The sequence below is a fragment of the Sceloporus occidentalis genome, unplaced genomic scaffold, assembly GCF_023333645.1.
Source record: "Sceloporus occidentalis isolate IW3139 unplaced genomic scaffold, rSceOcc1.0.p SCAF_5, whole genome shotgun sequence".
Lineage (NCBI taxonomy): Eukaryota > Metazoa > Chordata > Lepidosauria > Squamata > Phrynosomatidae > Sceloporus > Sceloporus occidentalis.
This window is the reverse complement of record NW_028316985.1, coordinates 39,298,777-39,323,875: the sequence shown is the minus strand read 5'-3', so window position 1 is coordinate 39,323,875 and position 25,099 is coordinate 39,298,777.

Sequence of the window (25,099 nt, the reverse complement as noted above, 5' to 3'; positions counted from 1 at the left end):
GCTTGGGCCCTTTTGCTGGTCTTGAACTCGCAACCTTGTGGTTTTGAGTGAATGGCTGCAGTACAGGCATTTAACCACTGCGCCACTGCATGACATTGTCAGTGTCCTGTTATTCTCTCATCTAAAATAAAAGCTCTGCCTCTTTTTAATATATTTTGTTGTTCTTTCATCTGAGACTCTCTTTGAAGCATTTTTTACTTGACCCCCCCCCAAAAAAAATCTGTTAATGACTGCCTTCCCCACAACTTTGCTGCTTTTTTTGTTTGTTTGTTTTGTTTTGCAGTGCAAACAGTAAATTGTGCTTCAATGACAAATTGAGGGATAGCGGGTGTGTTTTGGTTGGGCAAATGTGATCAAGGAGAAGGAAGAGCAGGTGATGGACAATTCAATTTAATTTCCTTTGTAACAGAGAAATCTTTAAATTGTTTGCCAAATGACCCCCCCAAGCCTATATGTTGCCAGAGATTTCTCCTGAGAAAAAGTGATTTGCTAAGGCCATCTTGTGATATTCATGACTAAATGGAGATTTGAACTTGGGTCTTCTAAATCCAACATACTTAACACAGTACCTGAAAATGCTCTAGGTTATGAAGTTCAAATGTCTGCATTCCCTCAGAGTACTTGGCGAGAATAGTTTAAGTACAGTAACAACCTCATACACATTTGAGGAACCTGGATAATAAATAATATTAAAAATTCTTTAATTTATATCACTCATAAAGGCTGTTGCATTTCCCCACTCTCATTTCACAGCACATGGCTGCTAGAAATATAATCCTTATGGTTTCCCCCCTTTAAAAACTGCCTTAAATTTTGCAATGAAGGCTTCATCAGAGCATTGAAAACTAAATCAAAATTCCAGCAAGGAAGCGAGGATTTAAGTTTAGGATTAAGCTTTGAAGTTGTTCCCAGGAAACAAATTATTATTGGATGAGAACCAACAAAGCAATTATCTAGTTTGCTGCTCATGGTATTGAGGGTTGCTGCTTGCACCCAGAGGGATGTGACACAAAGGCCCTTACCTAACCAGGCTTGTAGAAAAGAACAAAATATTACTTACCTTTTTTCCAAAACACTTCCATTTCCTGGCTATATGCCACCACTGAAGAAGAAAAAAAATCTCTGCACTTTAAAACAGGTCCATGAAGCTGGCTACTACCAAGATTACAGCCCCAAATCACTTTAGTTTCCCATCAGACTAGCTGGGTTACTCTCTTAAATAGACAAACATGTTTGATGATTTCAGATTAAGTTTTTTTTTTCATGAAGTGAGTCAAGTTCAATCTCATGTAGAAAGCCAAGAATCAATCAGTGCAGAAGGCCCACAAGCCCTGTTTTTGACAGTGAATTTATGATTTCTGAGGTATGTGTTTAAGGTTACCATATGTCTCAGCTTTTCTGAGATGGTTCTAATTGTCATACTGTCCCTTCTTTTTCTAGCTGACTTCTTAAGCTTTTAAATTGTTTCTTTTTCATGTTATTGCTCAAAACAAACAAAAACAAAAACAAACCTATGATGCACCAAGAGTTTTTTACAAAATATCTTGCCTTCCTCCCACCCAGCGTTGGAGCACTGGGGGCCAAGGCTACTGAGGCCCCATTCCCACTGGCCCAGTTAACGGGGGTGAAACTGGGTAGATCCGGATGCCCCTCCCACGAATCTCTCCGTGAGCGAGTGCCCACTACGATTGAGGGGCGTTTTAACCCGAATGCCTTATTGGGTTTAACTTGAGGGCGTCTGCTGTCAATCAAGCAATCATCATAGGTGACGTTTGCAGAGGCATTGGAAGTGTCCTCCCCCCTCCTTTTTTTTAAAGAGCCATGCACAAAATGCTCCAAAGTGCACACCTTTTGTCAATTTAAAATCTCTTTTTTGTGTGTGGGGGGGCATTTGGGTGAGTGCAGGGTATGATCTGCCCTTGGCCCCATTTTCAACCCCAAAATGCAAGTTAATGCATCCTTTATCCCCCACTCCTTGCCACCCCAGATTGCCTCTTACACATATAATAATAATAATAATAATAATAATAATAATAAATTCCTCACCTCAGAAATGCCAGGAAAGGAATCAATTGCCTTGCATTCTTTTTTGCTTTTAAAAGGAATTCAGGGCTGCCCCTGAATTCCTTGCAAAAACATGTATCGTTTTGCCAGTTGCCTAATTGACAAGAGCAACAAATGTAACATTCGCATTTTTGGATTGATTCACAAAGGAAAAAAAGGCTAGCCCATTTGCAACATTCTTTGCTGGAAGCCAGCAAATGAAAGGGAAAGGGAACAAGCTGCCAGCCACGTTCTATCTATCTATCTATATATCTGCCACAAGAATAAACAAAACAAAACATGCGCATATTTTGTCAAAATTAATTTTTAAATAATTTAAAAAGGGAGGAAAGTGCCTGATGGGAGCTCCGTTCATGCCCTGCCTTTGACCTGACCTGAACTGACCCCTTTCCTCCTGCTTACACTTTGCCATTGCCTTCCACTGAGGCTGAGACAGAGTGACCTGTCAGTTCCATCTGGCCCATAGAATCAATTGGGAATAAAAGGAAAATACAGCACAGGCATTCTGACTGTAGCTTCCGCATATAACACTAATAATAATAATAATAATAATAATAATAATAATAATCCAGAAGCAAGAGGAAATAAAGCACAAGCAATCACACAGACATGTCACTCAAAAAATCATGCACATAAATTGTCAAAAGAGGCTGCTTCTGCTGCATCCATTTCCCTACATCCCCCAGCCTATTTCCCTGGGCAATCCTCCTCCTCTTCTTTTCTTCCGACCTTCCCCTCCCAAGCTGCCCTGGCTCCTTCATCCTCCTCCTCCTCCTGCTCCATTATAGGATGCCCTCCATGGCTCCCTTATTTCCAGGGCTCCCTCCTCCTCCTCCTCCTCCTCCTCCTCCATCATCACTTTCTCCACTCCCCCCTCCCTCTTACAGCCCTTTGCAGCCCCCATCAGTCACCCTGATTTCCCCTTTTGCCTCCTCTCAGCCTCCAGTCCTTCGGCTCTTTCCTCCTCCTCCTCCTCCCCCTCCCCTCGGATGAGGGGAGGGAATGCTCTGCCCTCAGCCCACCCTCCAACCCTAATCCCTTCCTGAATTTGCCCCGAACATGATCGAGGGCAAGTTCATATTTTGCGGAACCCGGGTCTTTTGGGAAAAGACGGATTTTAGCCCGAATCTGGATACCCCGGGGTAAGGGGCATTTCCTTGTGCAAGCCTCGACATGGATTGTGACGGAATCGGGCCCAATATGAACTTCACGTGCAAAATTCGAATCCAGAACCGGGTTAAATTGTAGTCTGAATGGCCCCTAAGAAAGCACCTTAAAATATGGTGATATGTGGTACAGATAACCAGAGTGCAACTGAGGTCAAAGCCACATTATACTGTATTTTCTCTCAGCAAACATGACCTGGCCTAGGAACACAAAATGCCATTGCTAGTTTCCGTCTCTTCTTTTCCAGGACATGTCCTACATTTCAGCCTTCTGTCCAGGAAGAATGTTAAAAACATTCTTCATTTTAAGCATGACCAAGAAGCATGAATCTATATTTATATTAGGAATTAGGTTTTGCCAGTCTGTGCCTTCAAGTCATTTTCAACTTATGGTGACCCTAAGGCAAACCCATCATGGGGCTTTCTTGGCAAGTTGTTCAGAGGAGGTTTGCCTTGCCTTCCCCTGAAGCTGAGAGCATGTGATTCGCTTGGGCAGTGGATTTCCTGGGTGAGTTGCGATGCAAACTCTGGTCTCCAGAGTCACAGTCCAACACGCAAACCATGCTGGGTCTCTCCTTCCTCTGAAATTAAGGCCCGTTACAGACCGCCCAAAAGGGGCGGTCTTGGGCCGCTGCCGGTTGCAGCGCAGAGGAGCCGCAGCAGCCAAACCGCGCGACTCCTCCACGCTGCAAAAAAGGAGTGCAGAAATCGCACTCCTTCTGGCAACCTGGAAGAGCCGCCGCAAGTGCCAAAACGCGCACTCGCGATGGCTCTTCCGGGTTTAGGCGTCCGGACGCTGCGCGTCCGTTATGTCAAGATGGCCGCACCCATCTGTATAGGGAGCCGCCATCTTGCCGTACGGAATACACGCGAGGGGCAAGGCACGTCCAGAAGCGCCGCCCCTCGCGCGTATTCCTGGCGCAATGACATGTTCTACATTTCATCCTTCTGTCCAAGAGGAATTTCAAAATGGCTTCCATTTTAAGCATGATCTAGAAGCATGAATTTATATTAATATTAGTATTTTTAGCCTTTATTTTGTAACGTCTTCCATTTTTCTTGAATGTCCTTCATTTTGTGGTGCCTTGTCCTACTTCACCATTTGAGTCACTACAGAGATTTCTGGAACCATTCTTAGGATTCTCTTAGGAACAGAAGGCACAAAGATAAGTCTTCTGCCTGGTTCTTTTGGTACTTCTGTCTTGTTCTTAGGAACCTGACAGAAGTACCAGTGATTTTACTCCACGTGGGCCAGGGCAGTTTGTGTATTCCCTTTGCCAGGGCCACCTGGCAAATCCAAGTTCCAACTGCCCTACTCAGTAACACTTCTCTGGTTGCTCAAGGTGATCCCTGTGGCCCAGAACTTTGGCTCCCTATCACTGAGCCAATGCTCAGTGTATGAATCTTGTGTGGGAACTTTATTTAACTGGTTCATTTAAGTGAATACAAATATTGCATAGCTAAAGAACGCTTTCTCCTCAGACCATTGACAAGACTGGTTTTTTTGGTTTTTCCTCACTGCTTATATACCTCCTGTCATTGAATCACATTAAAATCCAAAGAAGAATGGTTATTACAAACACTAGAGTTGGCAGAAATGAAAAATTTATCCATTATATAAAATATATAAATTAGGAAAAAAAACAAAGGTTGGAGGTGTAAAAATGAAACAGGCTCACTATATCATATGTGGTGGACCTGTCGTAGAATTAAGAAATTCTGGTAAAAGGTATATATTTCAAAACAAAAAAAATTGTTTAAAATACTTTCTCATTTTAATCCTGAATTGTATCTACTTAATATGACATCAACCTTACAGAAAGCAGACAAGAAAAAAATACTAGAGAATCATACTATATTTAGTGTCAGCTGCAAGATGAACAATAGCAAGGAGATGGAAGAATCTCCTGTTATAGATGAATGGTTACATAAAATACATGATATGAGAGAGATGGACAGAGAATTATGATAACATGGGCTTACAAGATAACGCTAACACAATTAAGGAAAATTATATTACTTACTGTTACCTAGTATTATTATAATATATATAGGGGTATATAGAGTATATACAGTACATGCATGCTTTGGTTTAGAAAAATATGTGTTTATGTATACACAGAGAGAGAGAGAGAGAGAGTTTTTGATGGAGAAGAACATTCAACAGTTAAAAGAGCTAAAAGAATTTATAGTTTTTTGTGGGTTTTTTGGGCTATGTGGCCATGTTCTAGAAGAGTTTCTTCCTGACGTTTCACCAGCAGCTGTGGCTGGCATCTTCATCTTTCTCTTTTCAAAAAAGAAAAGAAAAATTAACCATTATGATTAGATAAAAATCACTGGACAAATTTTTGAGAGATTGGGATTCATTTATTCAGTTTCTTAAAAAGAAAGGAGGGGTGAAAATATAAGCATTTTTGAGTTTTGAAGTATGAAAAAACTGTTTAACCTTGTAAACACATGGGAAGGAGTAAATGTAGAGAACACTGATCAAGAAATACACAAAAAATATGTATTTATATCTTAGGTATGGATATATAATCATGGTGGGGGTGAGTAACAGGGTTGTGTTTTTTATTGCTGCTCTTGTTTCCATTTATCTCTCTTGTTTATGTGTTTTTATGTGTAAACTCAATAAAAAGTATTGGTAAAAGAATTAAAAAAGCATCAAATTAAATTATACAGTACAATAACATCCAAAATCCACAAAACACTCAAGGGTAGCTGTGCTGGCCATTTAACAAATACAAACAGAAATCCATCCATGGTATCTTTATCAGGAACTTTGTATTGTGAGATACCGCACTGTAGCTGCAACAGGGGAACCATGAAGAGTAGTCTGGACTGGGACTTCAACCAAGGTAAAACAATTTTTTTTCTTCTTAAATTTGGACTGAATTGTTTGAAAGCTTGCAATAAGTATATTGTGCATTTCAGTTGGCCAATAAGGGTAATCACTGATGAATTTTTGTTTGTATCCAAAACCCACAAAACTGTTATTATGAGGCCAACCAAAATACACACAAAACATGTTGCAAGCTTCTGAACCTCCACTGGCTTCTTCATCAGGCAAAGCTGTTCAAAATCATACAGGAGAAAGAAAAATATGCTGATGTTAGAATCACAGATCTACGTTTTGTCAAAATGTTGTTGTTGTTGTTGTTGTTGTTGTTCTCTGTTAAGATGGTGTGGATGGATATTCATGTAGGCCGGCCACTCCTCCTTCTGACCATGTGGGTTCTGGGAGACAAAGAGTTATAAAGTCCAAGAAATAAAATTTAAATTCCATTAGCAACGGAAAAAGCTACTTCCTTTGAGATACTAGTTGCTTCTGTTGTTTGCAAGGCTAGCAGCCCCGTTGTTAGGCAGAGAACACTGAATTTCTCAAGAAACCTCTATGCTGTTGTATTAGGGAAACTTTTAGGTGTTGTTTAGGTAAAACACCTCAAATGCAGCCCCAATTTTTAAAAACAGTTTTACCTTTGTTGGAGGTAGAAATCTCAAAGGGCATAGTTCCAGTCCCTTGGTCCCCTCTTTAGGATTCCCCTGTTGCAGCCAAAATGTGGTGTCTTCACATCCAGAAAACATATCTGTAGCTATAGTTTGTCACCTCATATTACTGCTAGTAACATCCTCAGATTTCCAATACAGTCTTCTCTAGACATGTGCAGTCTCAGGTGGAAGAAACTGAGCTGTATTGTTGTTACAACAGTAGCTGTTCAAAGTAACTGTGGTAAGAAACTGGCCACAAACTGGGCCTCTTTCTTGGGGTTAATACTAGTGAGGGTAAGGAATTTTTTGTCAGTTTTATAGCAGAGGAAATATTAAAACTGATTGTCTTGACCCTTCTCTCCCTTCCCTGCAACTGTATACACCTGAGAAACTGTACCTATATACAAATAATATAACTTACATGCTTTCCCAAATTTTGTATTCACATACCTACTTCAGAAGTAAAAGAAAACACCAGAGCTCACTACCACATTCATGTAGTGGTAAAATCCTTCCTTTGTGCATTGTTTGTTCAGCCTCCTAGGTGTCTTAGGACTCAAGTCATAGATTTTGGCTGTATCCACACTGCAGAAATAAAATCTCTTGTAGATTTTAATCCAAATTGTTAAAAGGAGCTATCCAGGGTGCTGACCATATCCCTAAAATAGGTTAGGTGCCTAAAATAGCATTTAAAATTTTTGGATTAGATACTAAAATAGATTTGCTGTCCCTTAACATGGAAGTCACCGGTTCCATATGTACATAAGCAGGGGGTTCAAACTAACTATCCCCAGGGACTCCTTGAGGAAAATAAAAACAAATGAAGCCCACCCTTTACGAAATGTAAGTACATGGTAGAGTCACAGCCATTTTTGGGAGAAAGGCAGCATAAACATGAAATAAATAATAATAAAAAAATAAATCTAATCCATAGTTCTAAACTGCTAAATCTTTACTTCATCCATTTTCTTGTAGCAAGCAGTTCCATAGTTCAGTTTTTATCAAAATGCAGGTTTTAGATCTGATGGTATCGTGACCCAGCCTCATTACTTCAGCCATGAAGCTGAGGCAGTTTACTGGACTGCTTACTCCCTTTCGTCTTCCAGAAGTAATTCTGAGCTGACAAGAAGCCAAAGAATAAAGGAATGTAACATATAAATCTCACACACAACTAGCATGCTATGACATTGGCTACTTCAGGTATAATGTAGAATGTTTTCCTGGGAGAATAATCCCAACAAGATCCACAGGTTTCCTTTGCTTCAGGAACCAATAGCCCACTGGCAAACACAATACCATGTCATTATAATGGAACCAACTGTTGAAGAAAGCAGCTGTTCTGTCCAATGAAGTGCCAATGAGATAGCAACAGGCATTTTGAGCAAACAGCATGAATAATTAGGTTATCACTTAGAGAAGCTGGTAAAACAGTCTTTATCTACTGCTGTATTGAACTGAATTATTGTTTCCTACATTGGGCATTTGCAGGGGCATAGCTGGGGTAGAAGCAGCAAGTTTACTGCTCCACCTGAAGTACGTCAAATTTCAATAAAATGACATTTCATTTATGGCTTAATAGGATCAAATCAACTTTTTAGGATTTTTTAAATTGGTGGCTGCAAACTCCCCAGGCACCTATCAAACCATACATTGAAAGAAATTCTTCATGTTCCACTCACTTGACCAATCCACCTCTGTTCATCCAGACCAAATTTAGGATATTGCACAGAAAAGGGATCTGGTGTTCTTTTGCTAGCAATCTCATCTACAGTTGGTGTCTGTGAAACTATTCTTCTTATTGTACTCACTAATGTAGTTGACATGCAATATTTTCCCAAAAGTAATCTGGTTTGAATATTGGGAAAACGTATTTTATTTTATTTGTATGCCACCTTTCTCCAAGAAGACACCCACATTATCTCACAAAAGGAGTAGGACCTGGAGTAAAGATGCCTAGATTATCCCTGACAAATGAGTAATGACTACACAAGTATTCTGTAACAAAAATGTAAGCTGGATAGATTTATATCATTTCACAAGGTTCTATATGGTTGATCCATTTATTTCAAATAAATATGAGATTCTCCCATTTACATCATGTGTTGCTTCTAGGTGTTTAACTATAATATCAATTTATACAAAACCCTCTCTTGTAATGCAATATTCTAACTATGTTGAACAGCTCATTAATGAAATATTAAACATAGTCAGCGCTTTGAATTGGCTGATGATGGTGGTGGTGGTTGTTATGCAACTTCGGGTCATTTCCAACTTATGGTGACACAAAAGCTGCCCACTCACTGAGTTTTCTTGGCACAATTTGTTCAGAGGGGGGTTGCCTTTATCTTTATCTGAGGCTGAGAGAATGTGACTTTTTCCATGGCCAAGAGGGATCAAACTCTAGTCTCCAAAGTCATAGTTCAATGCTCAAACCACTACACCATACTGGTTGGAGGGACACTGTTTTCCTCTTGCTCAAAGAATTGTCATTCTCCTTGCTAAAAGAACTGTTTCCACTGTAAATGGCATGGATAATTATAGCTGTTTCCAGTGATACTTCTTAAGCAATTTATAGAAATGCAAACATTATTCCAAAGTACTTGATATTCAATATTTTCCATTTTTCTCCAGTACTAAGAGCTTTGTAAAAGGTGGGTGAGGAGCTAATATTTTCATAAACCTGCTCCATTAACCTGGAAATGTGAGGGGGAAGTTTGTTCTTCAAATGACCCTTTTGCTAATCCATTGTTTGTCTCAAAGTTTCAGCCATTTCACATTGAAATGCAGGACCTATCCGAGGTAGCTCAAGACTTCTGCCTGAGGAAGAAAATTCAAATTCCCCCACATTCATGGCGATAAAGATAATATAGCAATAAACTACACAGTTGACCATTTTCTGCCCTCTAATTGTACCCAAAAGATGCTGCCTGAGGGGGTCTCCTCACAGAGCTGCAATAAAGATCAGAACTGGCCAAATCACATAATGCATTTAAAACAACATGTGGTTCTACATATCACCAGCACTTAGTAAACTGGCAATTGTCTAATTTAGAAAATGAGGAGTGATTTTCACTTTAGTATCTGCCAGCAAAAGTATAGATGGATAGGAAGTGGTTTATTACTGTTTCATTCTGTCAGTGTCATTTTGATAGAAAACTTGATCCCCAAGGTTGCAAAATATCTGCTCTGCACTGGAAATGAAAGGGAAGAAAACAGAGAATGTGTACCTAAATTCCCACTGAACTGTGCACACTTGCTGTGAAAAAAGGCAACTGTTATAAGCTGGCAGAGATGTAGATGCATGCAGCTAATATGGCCATAGAGATAAGATTCAGGAAAGAGATATGTCTTTCTCATTTAATTTTTCTCTTGATATAACCTACAGATGCATTAAGATATATAAATAGTACACAGAGCTTAAGAATATAGTAAAAGGAGGCAGAGCTTTCATTTTAGATTTCATAAATTGTACTAGTGGCCCATTGCCCAGCATTTAGATCAGCTTCTTCTCTGATGTCATGCCTGAAGTCCACAGAATATCAAAGGGGATGCGTATCCATTCTTTCAAGGTATCTTTTATGTATCTGCCCTCCTTTATATCTACATATTGGTGGTGAGGCTGCCATAATAGTAGACAGAATGTACCCCTGAACAGTATTCTTTATACTGGGGGGGGGGGTAGCTTCTAAGTACTAGGGTTTTAGTACTAGGTAGCTAAAGAGATCTCAGGATAGACGTGTCAAATCAGACAGACAGATATATGTCACATTATGGCAGATGCTGCAAATAGCCATTAAAATGCTGTATGTAAGCTATTTACAAGTCACATTATTCTGTGCTGCTACTCAATTAATCTTCCACTGTATGAGCCCATTCCCTTACCCATTAAACTTATCAATAAGGCTTCTAAACCAAAAATGACTTAGCTGAAGAGGGAGGCACTTTTTAAAAAAATAAATAAGGAAGATGTTATTTGCACTACAAGTTTCATAGTTTTTAAAATAACCTTCACTGGATGAAAAATATGTTATATAAATCTATTCCAAGTTAATATCTGACACAATTCCACATGAAACTGACTATCTGTAGTACTTGAGTCCCTGCTTCAGATGCTGTGCTAGAAATGAATATGTAGGAAAGGGTAGCCAGGTGAAATACAGGATAGCATTCCTGTAACTTTAATAGACCTTTAAATATAATAATAATAACTGATCTGCAGCATTTGCTGAAATTCTCTCTTCTACTCAGCTGTTAAAGATAGAGGAGCTCTGTACTATACTGCACCCTAGTTCAGGAGTTTGAGCAGTTTGCATTCCCGTAGCTCCTACTTCTGTCTTGATAGTTTTCCTCCCCCATCTCCTTATAGAAATTAGTGGTGTTATGGACACTAACTTCCATTCATCTTCATCCAAGCCCATCTTTTTCACATGTTAAATTTGTCAGTGCCCACTGCTCCGAAGGGAAAGGCATGTGCCATGCTACATCTGTACAGCAGAATGTGTATCTTTTTAGCTGGGTTACATGTGTGGGGAGTAAGAGTATGCCACACACATGACTTCCCCATACATATACAACAAATAGGAGTGCAAAAAGTAGGAGGAAAGAGAGCTGAAACACTTCCATTTATGCATTACAAAATAAACACATTTTCTTACATGGAGATTAATCTCTGTATTGAAAAAGCTAGTATGAAACAGCTCCCCGAGCCCCCAGGCTAAAGTACAAAGACAGAAACAACATCACTATTGCCTGGGCTGAATCTGTTATGGGACTAAATAAAGGACTTCATCCACTAGGGTCTGCCAGCCTTTCGCCAGCACTAAATTCACTCTTTTAATAAAAAGATAATGTTATCTCATGGGAAACAGACTCCCTCCTGCCTCTTCCTTTGCTCTTAAGGAGCCAGCCAGCTTCTCGTTTCCCTGCGCAAGATGGTCACATCGTAATGAGGCGGGTTGGTTTCTCAAGGATAATGAATGCAAAAAACAAGCAATGATGGAAATGCCAAGCCAGGGTCCATCATTCATTCCTGAGCTCTGGAATCCATTAAGAGGTGCACCAGGGAAATGGAGATCCAAGCAGCATGCGAATAGAGCCTGGGTTGCAGGCTGGAAATGATCAGGAATGCAGGACAATCAAAGGTAATATTTCCTGCACTCTCAAAAAGGACACCCTACGTCTCCCAGTAAGGAGATTTGAAATACGTCTCTTATTCCCACAATTCTGGTGTTTCTAAACTGTGGCATTAATAGAGTTTAAACGTCAAGACGGTCAGTTCATTATCAAGGTTGATTCGTGCAATTTGGAGACATTTTGTGCCTATTTTTTTCTCTCCAAAGAGCTCTAAGTTTGGCAGCACATACTTTTTCAAACATCCTCTGCCTTTCTTTCCCAGACTGAGAGAGAGAGAAAGAGAGAGGGACAGTGGGGGGTGGAGGGGGGGAGATAATGTATTCAATTTTCCTCAGTCACTCTTTAATGCAAAGAATTCAATTCATACTTAGACATGGTTATTACACAGCCCTATTCACTCAGGCAGAATTGGTTTCCCAATTCAGCTTTCACCATTTTACTTTTACCAATAATTGTTCATATCCTTTTACAGTGATTTATATGCTATTGCTTTTTTTCCTGTTCTTGTTCATAAAAGAAAATACATAAGAAAGGATTTTGTGGATTCAGATCTATAAAGAGCTTAATCTTATACACCAAGGCCTTTTGTTTCAACCTGATCAATTGGAAATTATTACAGGGTCAAAAGGAACTATATAGATCAATAATCTATCCACCTTTCTCCAAAGAATGAGACTCAAGGCAACTTAGAATTAAACTGAGGACATACATTAAAACCTATAGTAAGAGCATTAAAAATCCAATTTGAAAATATTCCAAGAAAAGAAAATACAACAACCACGCAATTAAACCCCCCTTCCATGGCAATCAAGGTCAGTTGTATCTCTAGATAAAAACATGTTTGCTTGCCAATGGAAAAACAACATGGAGAAATCCAGCCTAACCTCCCTCAGAAGGAAGTTTTAAAATCTGAGAACAGCCAAAAAGAAAGGCACAATGATGGTGGTGGGAGTGATGATGGTGATAAAGAGGAATCAACACTTCTTTCAGGAATGAGATTAAATAACTACAATTATGGTACAGAGCAGGGGTGCCATATTTTGAAAAGCCAAAAAGAGGACACATTTTCCAACTGACTACTTCAAACCTGAGAGGCAGCATGGTATAATGGTATGAGCACTGGACTATGACTCTGGAGACCAGGATTCAAATCCGAGCTCAGCCACAGAAACCCACTGGATGATTTTGGACAAGTCACACTCTCTCAGCTTCAGAAGAAGGCAAAGGCAACCCTCTTCTGAACAAATCTTGTCAAGAAAACCCCATCATAGGTTCTATTTAGAGCCACCATAAGCTGGAAATGACTTGAAGGCACACATCAACAAACTTCAAACCACCAATAGTTATGACTTTCACCTTATATACACATCCTGTCCAGGAAAAAGAGGATGTGCTAAGCTGAGGAAGCACATTCCCTGCCATGCCTCCTCAGTGATCAATTTTCCTAAAGGTGGCATTGGTTCTCCCTGCAGATGATTGCCCTGAAGGCTAAATACATGGAGAAATAATTCTCAATTAACTAATAAGTTGTTATTATTCTTTAAGGTCAAAAATAATGGAAGTGGAGAAAGGTGCATATGACACATGAAGACCCTAATAAAAATACCACTAAAAAAAAGCAGCTTTCTGTCTTCTTGGCAAAACTTGTTCAAAAGCAAGAAATTTTCATCCCATTTAATTATAGGGCTGGAAATGGGTGAATTGTTGTCAAATACAACTTTGTTATCAATGCCACTCTCCACAGACTTGGAGAGGACAGGGCCCCTGGAATTGTTTTTGAGGCAGGGAGAATCAGCTCTTACATGCAGAATTCAAAGATATAGCTGTGTTAGTCTGTAAAATCAGTATGTAGAGAGATCTTGCAGCACCTTTGAGACTAAATGTTCCAGCGACCGCTCGCATTCTCCTCCTCCAGCAGTTAGTCTCAAAGGTGATACAAGAGCTTTCTTCATTCTGATGTGCAAGTTATTATGAATTTTGACTACTTTCAGATGTGTTTTTACAAAACAGTGAAAACACAGGATATGTTGCTTTAAAATTGTCAACATCATCCAGCTGAAGCAGCTAAGAATCTGACAACTATTAATTTGCAGTGGCAAGTAATTAATGTAATATTACAAAGTTAATAAACAAATAAGTAAGATTTAATATATCAAGCAAAGGGGAAATATGTATATTCCTATTGTCTGTGTATGCCTTCAAGTCACCTGTCAACTTATGGCAACCCTGTCAATTTTATAAGATTTGCATAGGTGAAGAATACTGTAAATGGTTTTGCCAGTTCATTCCTCTGAAATATAGCCTACAGCACCCGGTATTTGTTGGTAGTCTCCAATCCAAGTACTACCAGAGCTTCCATGATCAGACAGTCAACTATGAAGGAACCAGACAAGATCCTGAAGTGTGCAAATGTATCACTGAATACTAAAGTTGAGGTTATCCATGTCATTGTATTACCCATTTCTATGTATGCTTGTGAAAGCTGTACAGTGAAGAAAAACGCTAAGAAGAAAATCAACTCATTTGAAATATGGTGCTGGAGAAGAGTTCTGCGGATACTGTGGACTGTTAAAAAGACAAATAAATGGGTTCTAGAGCAAATAAAAGCTGAAATTGGAAAAGGAAAAGACTGCATTATAGATGGTCAAGAAAGCCACATCCCTGAATCTGAAAGATCTGAAGAGGGCTGTTGACAGAATGACTTGGAGGTCTCTTATTCATAGGGTCCCCATAAGTCCAAGTTGACTTGACAGCAGATATCAACAAGGGATGAAAAGAAAGATAATATGGTAATCAAAATGACTTAAGCCTGGAATAAATCACTTGAGGGCAGATGGCAATGTTTGGGGCTAGTAAGCAAGTAAGACAAGTCATGATAATCCTAGTACCCAAGGTAATGAAATGGTGTGAGATTTAGATACAAGTAGGTAAAAAGAGCATAGTTGGAATTCACTGACCCAAAATGTGATGGTTCCCAATTTAGATGGCTTTAAAAGGAGACTTGATAAATTAATGGAGGATGGGCCACCAGAGCTTTAACCACTGCACTACCATGGCACCAGAGCATTTAACCACTGCACCACTAGGGCAACCAGGTGGCAGGCATCAAGTAGAAGAGGGCCAAACAGGGAGGGGCAGTACCAAGGACTGTGTGCCAGCCTAGGCAATTAGTATAGATGACAAGGTGGAGTTGCTAGAGTGTAAGAAACACTGGCCTGTTACAGACTGCCAAAATAAAGCTGCTTCGGGTCTCTTTGGAGGTATGCTATTTAAACGATGCATGGGTCCTAAGAGTCCGGAGATTGCACCAAAGCCACACTCCATTCCTAAGCACTGGAGTGCAGCTTTGGTGCAGCTTCCGGATTCTTAGGATGCATACATCATTTAAATAGCATACCTCCAAAGAGAGCCGAGGCAGCTTTATTTTGGCAGTCTGTAACAGACCACTGCAACATCTTTCATATTGACCTCCTCAAGAAATGGTGTAAGTGGGAGACTCTCTGGGCCTAAGTTGCTGAACATAAGGCTGAAAAACAACTGGAACACATACTCCAAGACTGGTAGAAGACCCAGGACCTCTGGTTCAACCCCCAATTGAATTCAGAACAGGAGGGAGGCAGTTCAAAGTTCTAGGATATGTTCTGAAGGAAACTAGGGTACACTATCTTAATATAGCATCATATCAGCATCAAGACTTGGTTTCTGTTTAGTGTGCTATAAAAAGCATGGTTTTGGGAGTTGTATAAGATCAACAAAGAAGTCAAGTCAAGCAGGGGCAGGTGACAGGAATAGGAGGGAAAGTACCAGGGAGAGTGTGCCAGGCCAGGTGTAAGAGGGAGATATGACCAACCAGCCCTTCCCTACTGAGTCGGGGTGGTGGTGAAAGAAATCAGAAAGAAGATGATAGCTGTTGGGCTGGAAGCTCAGGAGAGGGATTGGCAGGTCTTGGAGATGTCTCATCCAGAGAGTTGCCATGAGTTGGGGGTCAACATGCGAGCAGTTAATAACAACAATAATACATATTGATCGCTTCCAATCTGTGGGCTTCTGCTTTCACATTTGTTGGCAGATTTTAGTTAGAACTTAACTTCATTCTGTCTCTGTGGATTGTAGCAGTTCTTTTGGTATGTGATCTGTTCCTGGTGATTTATTCTTCTCGACTGCCTTGAGTGCAGCTTTCACTTCACTTTCCATCTATAGAGCTAAGGAGCTCTTTTCTGTATCAAGTTGGCTTCTAGGCATAATATGCGCTCTGTTTTGTTTCTAGACCTCTTTAGCTCTGATAATAATAAAAGACCAAACATAATCCAGCTGCTGGTGTGGAGAACATATTTACTGCATGATGAATTCTCATGGGAAAGTGGGCTCAACCCCCCCTGCTGTGGTGTGAGAGGAGGGAGCCACACCTTCAGTAGCTCTTTTAAAGCTAGCCAAAACTGGGAACAGATTCACCATTGACACTGAAACTATAGAAGAAAGGGGTATAGAAATATATTACTGTATAAATGCTAGCTCTTTGATTCCACCTCACCCTTGAATAGCCCGAAAGATATCATCAGCATTGAAAGGAACCAATGTGGTGTAGTGGTTTGAGTATTGGACTAGGACTTTGGAGAACAGGATTTGAACCCCCGCTCAGCCATGAAAACCACTGTTACCCTGGGCAAGTCACATTCTCAGTCTCAGAGGATGGCAATAGCACCCCCCCCAGGAAAGTTGTCAAGAAAACCCCATGATAAGGTTGCCTTAGGGTCATTACAAGTCAGAAACAACAACCACAGTAGCAGCAGCAAACACACAAACAGGCATATCACAACAGGCATTTTGCTTATAGAAAATCAATCACAATATACTACAGACACAGAGAAATGAACCTATAATCTACAGAGCAGATGGTTCCAAATAAAATATAAACAAGTGAGCCAGCCAAGATATAGCCTTCTGCAGATAAAATCCCAAGGCTAAAGTAGCTGTATTTACACAATCAATAGAGAGTGAACTTCTCTGATGTTACATCAGTAATAATTAATGCTTCTTCCATGCCATTAGCACTGCCAACATTAATAACCATATTTCTAGGACCAAACAGCACCAGCCATATTCAAATACATAATGAAACAGTAAAGAAGGTAATTATGTCCTAAATTATCCTCCTTCATTGTGGTACATAAAATTTGATACAAAGTTATCCAAAAACTAGTTATTTAAAACTTCAACTTATCCAAAATTACTTTGTGTCCGCCATGAAGCTGTTCAATGCCATACAATAAGCAATCCTAATTGTAAAATACCTCCTGACCATTCAAATGTATAAAATATTTGTCACTTTAATTGAGTTTTTAACTGTGTATACATCCATGCACATGTGCATGACTATCTTTAATCACATTTCAAAAGTTTTGTGGTTTTCATTCCATCTTTGAGTTCAAATATGCCTTTCAGCAGGTCGTTGTCTGCTGGCCTCCTTGCCCTCAAGCCAGCTGCTTGATAGACCTCTTTCATCTTACGTGGCCCTTTGAAGATTTATGATCAGTGTCACAGTTTGCATCTTCCTGTATCCTATTATGTTCTCATCCTCCCCCATAACTATGAAACTGTGCTTAAATACCTCTGGCTTGAAGATTGCATTTCATCAATGCTACCAAAAAAATGGAGTAAAATCCATGAATGTTCACACTACAATAAATGAGTTAATCTTACAGGTGCCCCTAGATTCCTCCTGCCACACTTGACTTCAGTATTATATTTTATGCACCATGATGGAAGACTCTTTCTGTATTTCACTGCAATGGAAGAGTACTGAAGGTAAAAGATGCAGCCACAATTGTCACAAATCTGTATGACTCTTAACCTATAAAAACGTCAGACAACGCAAGAAGCAATTTCAGAGACACCAATTGGTTTTATTATTTAAAACATCTATATTAAAATATACTGATCAGTTCACACTCACTCACTAATACTCACTTACCTGAACTACTAGCTGGCCAGGTCAATAAAGGGCTATCAAGAGAGATGTGATTCTGCTCAAGGGTAGAGTGTCCCTTGGAGACTGGAGTGCTCGCTATGGTTTTTATCTGCTTCTCTTCCTAGCATTATTAATTTCTTAGGACTATTTATTAACAGATGAGCTTCTTATGTTTTCTTCAGAATCTATAGCTGACTACAGACTCTCATTTTCTTCCTGAAGAAAACTGATAAAGATTTTGAGGGAACTACATCCTGTACTGCAGACAAATGACCTCCAGAGTTAGATCACTTCCAGAATTCCAGAGTCCTTTCCACCAGCTCTATGTTTCTATGATTCTAGGCTGTCATACCTATTAAACCCTCCCAAAGAAAACTCTTTCCATATTTTACTGCAATGCTCTAGTCCTAAACACATATACTCTACTTACTTATGAATAACAGTGATTTAATAAGATTTACATCCAAATAAGCTTGTTTAGGATTTCAGCATTCATTAATATTCTAATTTAAGAGTTGTAGTCTCTAGATGCTACTAAAAATGCCTTATATTCAGAACAGAGGACTATCAGCAGAAGTCTACTTAATCATTTCTGTTGCTGTCTTCTGCAGGTGGGAAGGCCTTACTTTAACAGCTGCATGACAGAAATTCAATAGAAGTTTATCCACAGCCAGAGCCAACCTTCCTTCCTACTTGGGGAAACCACATTTCCAGCTGGAATTTCAAAGCAGTGAATGGGAAATCAGTGATTATTTATCTCCTCACAACACAAGCCTCTCTAACCATTGCTTCAAGCCCATATGTTTATTTGTATTTCTGGGTGGACCAATCATTAGAACTTCAGAAACAAGTCAAAAGAAAAGCAAATTCTATAAAATTCAGAAACTTTTTCCTACTTAAAATGAATACAGTCTTTATAAACACCCCATGAGAAAAGAGCATGGTAAAATATGTTTGTATTTTATTTGTCCAGTGCCTTTCCACCCAAATGTGCCAACTTTAGATGAGGAGGTGGGTGAGACGTATGCATTTGTTTCAATGCTGTACCCACATTTGTATATTTTCACTTCATGACCCCTTGAATCACTATGTTTGTGAGTGTGGTATGTTACTTTTCAACATCACACTTGGATTGGATTGTGTTTTATACATGGTACTGTAGGGCTTCAATAGCATAGTAACTAAATGGTTGCTTTGGTTCACAGATTTTTCACAGTTATTATTCGTCTTATCACACAGTCATCAGGGAGAGGCTTTTGTGTGCACAACTGGGTGGGTCAGATAGATGGAGTTTGGAATACTATCATTTTTGCAGGATGTGAATACACTGATCGTTTTATTAAAACCAGAAATTCCCTTATTCTAAGAACAAACTTACATTTGAAGTGATGGAAACTGGGAATGTTGTGGCTTCTGCCAATGGGCAGGAGATCATGGCGGGAATCTTCTAAGTGACATGAGAAGGTGTAGATGTGGCTTACAGCCATATGTGTCTCTTTTCAGACAAAGCACAAGATACTACATTCATACAAAGTCCAAAACCTCTCTCACACACACATCCCACTGCTGCTGCTTACCACTGGAGAAGAGGAGGAAGAGAGGAGACAGTTCAGATGTTGTTGCTCAGAAAGGGGATGATAGGAGAGTGTATTCCATAAGTGAGCACATCCCCATTTCCTTACCAGTCAGAGACTGTCTGATTTGTCTTCACACTCCCTCATCTCCCCATCAATAAGTGGCAGCAGCAGTAACAGTGGTCCCTGCCAGGAGCAGGAGGTTTTGGACAAGTTGCAAAGGGCTAGAGGATAATCCCTAGTGCCCTATCAAAAAAAAAAAGACTTCTGTGGGACTGAGCAGGACTGCTCAGAAGGAACATTATTTGTTGTTGCTATTAACTGTCCTTGAGTCAATCCTGCCTCATGGCAACCCTGTGAATGAGGCATCTCCATGACACCCTGCCATTATACTCCACCTGTTTGATGTAGGATCCCCACCCATGAGTATCACCAGCAGCCTACATGCCTGGCCTTGGGTATAACCTCAGAGGGGACTAGAATCCAGATCTCCAAAGTCTCAGTTCTCTTCTTTAATAATTCTGTCACACTGTTCGTACAAATTTAGTACCCCAGGGGTGTTTTCACACTATAGCATTATAGCAGTATGACTGCACTTTAACTGCCATGGTTCCACCTAATGGGACACTGGGATTTGCAGTTTAGGGAAGAGTGTTTAGAATTCTCTGCCAGAGTTCCAGTACCCCACCATACTACAATCCCCAAGATTACATAGGATGCAGCCATGGCAGTTAAAAGTGGAATCATAGGCGTGTTCCAGACACGCAAAAAGTACGTACTAGGTACATACAAGGGTTAGGAAAGGGCATCCTTTCTGGATGCCCTAACCCTAGTACGTACCTAGTTTGTACAAAATGGCGATGCCTTATACACATGGGCGCTGCCATTTTGATGCTTAGTGTCCACACATCGCGGAGTGGTTATGATGCCGCAAGTGCGCCATTGGAGCCTTGCGGCATCATAACCACGTGGCAAAAAGAACCCGCTTTTTGTGGGTTCTTTTTGCCATACCGGGGAACCGCGTGGTTTGTCCGCTGCAATTCCCTGGCACATCAAACACGGGCGCCAGCAAAGCACCCTTTTTGGGCACTCTGTAAAGCGGCATAGTGCTCTAATCCTGAAGTGGAAAAGGGTCTCTGGTGACTCAAAAATTAACCCCCCAAAAGGCCCAATTTAAAAATATACAGTTGACAACAGCACCATAGCCAGCTCAAGCCTATTACATGTATTACTAGAACAATGCAGCAGTTGCCGTTTCACTTCGACAAGCTGGAAACCTTTGAATGTCAGAATCCAATGGATTCCAGTCCTCCCTCTGTGCTGCAGGATGCAGCTCTCTGGTACGTGATCTGCTTGCCCTGGGTGAATCCTTCATCCAGTAATTACCTGTGTGGTGTGAAGTTGATCCAACCATGAGGCAACAAAAGTCACTGTATCCCACTAAATCTGAAAATAGGAATCCGCGTGGTTTGCTTTGCTTGCTGTCAATGAAACAGCAATGCTGCATGTTAACAGTAAAGGGAGGGAGGACAGGAGCTTGCCTACCATAAGTACATCCAGCCAATCCTAGGCCTTGGAGTGCTGCAAAGGGGGGCTGAGGGGAAAGAATATAAAACGAGGTTTGGCTGTCAGATGAGGAAGGGGGAGGCAGAGATGCTGAGCTGAAGGAGGGAGGGAAGGGAGTCGAGCTGCATGAGTTGGGAGCTGGGGAGGAATTGCTGGCGATGAAGTCTCTGAGGGATGAGTTCAGGAAAAGTTTAAAATAGAAGTCATTTCTTACATTGAAATAAGTATTGAGTCAGCTTGCATGCTTGATGCTTAGAACAGCTCCTGATTCAATAAACTGCTGCTGTTGTTATTGTTTACATGTCTCCTTCAGTGTCATTCAGTGGAGGGTTTTCGCATATGTAAACCTGAACCAAAACAAGACTCCATTTGCGAGTCCAGCCCCTTAGCCATGTTAGGAGACCTATACAATAAAGCTAGTGAGTGTTTTAAAGGCTTTAGGGGCAATATATGTGGCAGAAGCCCAGTGTTTGAGGGTCTGTGTGAACAATCTGGTAGGGAATGTTAGAGAAAAAGGATCTTTGGGATGGGTGATGTCTCGTGCTGCCGGTGGTTCTGAACTGGTACCAACTGGAACAGATGCAGTCTTCTCTGCTACTCAGGAACAAAGTAACTTCAACACAGATTTTCACTCAAATGAGGGTTTATTGACTTTGTTGCTATTTACACTTTACAGCAGGCTACTATACATCTATACTCTTTCAGAGTCCATTCAAGAAGCTCAAATGTGACATCAGTCCTTTTTCTCACACAAGATCAACTTTCCCACCAAGTGGACACACCTCTTTCCCATGAAGCCACCATGCTACACAAGAACATAACAATAATACATTTGTTTATATTATGTCTGAGCAAATGTCCTTGAAGACTTGTTCTTCCAGGCCTAGGCTTTCTGGCCTGCAACAGGAACCATTTTAAACCTTAGTTAACCATTGACACATCTGAACATTTTCAATACAAATTAGAAATATATTTTAACAGGGAAAATCTGTCAGAGTTACTGGCATGCAATTTAGCTTTTTTTTGTGTGTTTCAGTGGTATATTCTCTGGTACTCAGACCAGAAATAGTTAGTGGCAGTAGCATCCTCTTAGCCTGACTTAAAAATAAAGAGAGGAGTAAACCATATTTACTTCATTGAAGGAAAGGTGGGTTATAAATGTAACATCTTCAAGTTCTCTTCCACATACTGCTCTCTCCTCCTCCTTGTCTTTTTGTCTTCTTCTTCTGTTAGCTAAAACTGAAATCTATGTCAGAACACTTAATGGTGGGTTTCAGTAATAGATATGTGTCTCATAAGCATGTTTTCAAAAGCTTCTTCAAGTGTTCAAGTTTTGCACAGATACCACAGTGCTGTTACTGCAAATTACTCTTAATGCTCTAAATACATGGTGTGTCTAGTACTCCAGTCCAACTGATATGCATAGATGTAATAGCACAGAGAGAGGTACATGCTGACATAACTATTGTCACATCCTGTACAAGGCAAAGGGGACAAATCCATCACATTATGGTACCTGCCTGTGCAATGCATTCCCATTATAACAACTTACTGTGCTACAGAGACTTTCCAGATTAGAGTCAACATATCTTAACAGTGGTGCAGAACAGGGAATCTCAGCAGGTGCAGTTTTGTCATGTCACAGTGCTAGTGGGTACTGAAAAAGTGCACCTGCCAAGATTCCCTCATTCACAAAACTGAACAGTACAGGAGTAATACTGTTGAAGGCATTGGCAAAACCTACAATACTGCATTGGACACATAAGCTTATACTGAGGAAACTAACTCTAGAGTAGCCTTCTACAACAAGGTGTCCTCCAAATATATTGGACTACAAATTTCTTTATCCCCAAAAGATGATAGAAAATGATACAGCAAACAAACCATTTTAGTCAAACAATAGCAATTCCTTTTAATTTAATGTTTTTATTTTTATTATAAAAGTTTATTAAATATTAAAAACATACAAAATATATAAGTATCAATAAAAAACAATAGGAAAGGAAAATGTGGACAAGCAAATGTAATTATATGCAGTGGCTACCATTCAGGAATCCATTATCATTAAATCTTTATTTTTATATAAATGTTATCTACTATTTTATCTTTTATCTATAATTTTATCTTTTAATTTTATTTTTAATTATGCAGGCTTTAGTGTCATTTACCCTGAAATATTTTTAGCCCTTAATGTGATCTGGTTTCTGTAATATGATGGCCATTTCACTAGAGACCCATTTCTCATAGGAACTCCTTTATAGATTTTAATTATCTATCTGCATTGTCTTTCACTGCTTGTTGCCTGTATTCTGATTCATTCTGACTGAGTTAACAATTTTGATGCTAATGCTGCTGTTGCTGCCGCTAACACACCTATTTAACATAGATATTGTGCCAGTCTAAACTAGCACTACTTTATATAATGATTCACACATTCTCTGCTGAGAACTATAACTATCTATCTTGGGCAAAATTCCCAGTGAACTGAATATTGTTATTTTAGTAATAAATTCAATACTTCAAGCATAATTTTGTATGACATTGTATGACTCACACTTTGCCTTAAAAAAAAATCAGAAAATAACCAGGCTTAAAGCTTGAGCCATGTCATCTTGGCTGTAGGACAGGGTGACTCCTCTTTCAACATGGAGAATGTTTTGGATCTCTAAATGTCAAACTCCTTTGCTCAAATGAAGGGGCCCAAAAACCCATGAATAATGAGTTCCAGAGGGTTAGCTATGTTAGTTTGCTGTAGTGGAAACAACAGCGTATTGTGGCACATTAAAGTTGTTGTTGTTGTTGTTGTTGTTGTGTGCCTTCAAGTTATTTCTGACTTATGGCAACTCTAAGGCAAACGTATTACAGAGTTTTCTTGGCAGAGAGAGTATGGCTTGTTCAAGGTTACCATGTCGGTTTCTATGGCCAAGCAAGGATTCAAACTGTGGTCTCCAGAGTCACAGTCCAGTACTCAAGCCACAACACACTGGCTCTAGCACATTAAAGACTAACTTTTTTTTTAACATAAGCCTTTATGGTCTTCAGTCTACTTTATCAAATGCATAAAGCATGATCTTGAATTAACCAAAACTTTAACTGCTACACTTGACTCTGCCAGATCATTACACTAAGGCTATCAGCTGATCCTAAGAAATTGGGTATTGTCTTTTGTAGTGTTGCTGGTATGGGGTAGGTATTACACACAGAGAAGTATGCAGAGAGAGAAAGAGAGGTGGATCAGCATTGCTGGCTACATTTTTGAACTCTGGATGGGGACATAACTATGGGGAATGGTATGATGACTGTCTTTCTAAATGTATCACTACAGCACTGTCCATTGGTATAAAAGAACTTGAGATATCTGAACTACATCCTTACACCAGAACAGATGACTGATGATCTGGAAATCCCATCCCAGAACAGCCTGCTTTTTAAAGAGAAGAGTAGGGCACCTGGAATGAGTTTGGGCACAGGTGGTGATAGGTGAAGACACTGTCTATGCTCAGACTTAAGTGGCAGCCCCATTTAGTCTTCACATCATAGTGGAGTGCAAACATTTTGGAGGACAAAGGGCATCTATTCTAAGCCTGGCCTCCTTTTCATAGATCTGTGGTGAAAGAATTGTGGGATGTTACTATGCAATTAAATAGATATATGCAATCTAATGGGCTTCTAGGGGTTGTAGGGTAAGAGAAAGCATGACCAGATGGACTGGATATGAGCATGTGAATGCTATCTGATTGGGTAAGAAGTGATGTCACAGAACTGGGCAGTTAAGCAATCTAGGTCATGGAAGAGAGGGCCCAAAGGAACACATGTGGAGCATTTGAACTCCAGCAACTATTCTCTCTGCTTAAGTCCAGCAATCTATTATTGACAACCATTGTAACGGTGGTGTCCCTCAACTGAAGGTTCAGCTGCCTAGAAGCCATGCCATCCCATGTTCCTCATGTCAGCAAGGTCAGCTCTGTTACTGTAATAGGCCTCCATCCTATGGTGCTATTCTGGCAATTAATTTGCTGTGCTCTGAGGAAAACATACAGGAGACAATGACTAAAATCTTACATTATTTTAGTGTACTGTAAATATCTATTGGAAGAGTTACGTTACACAACTCGTATGCTGAATACCAATGTACAGTA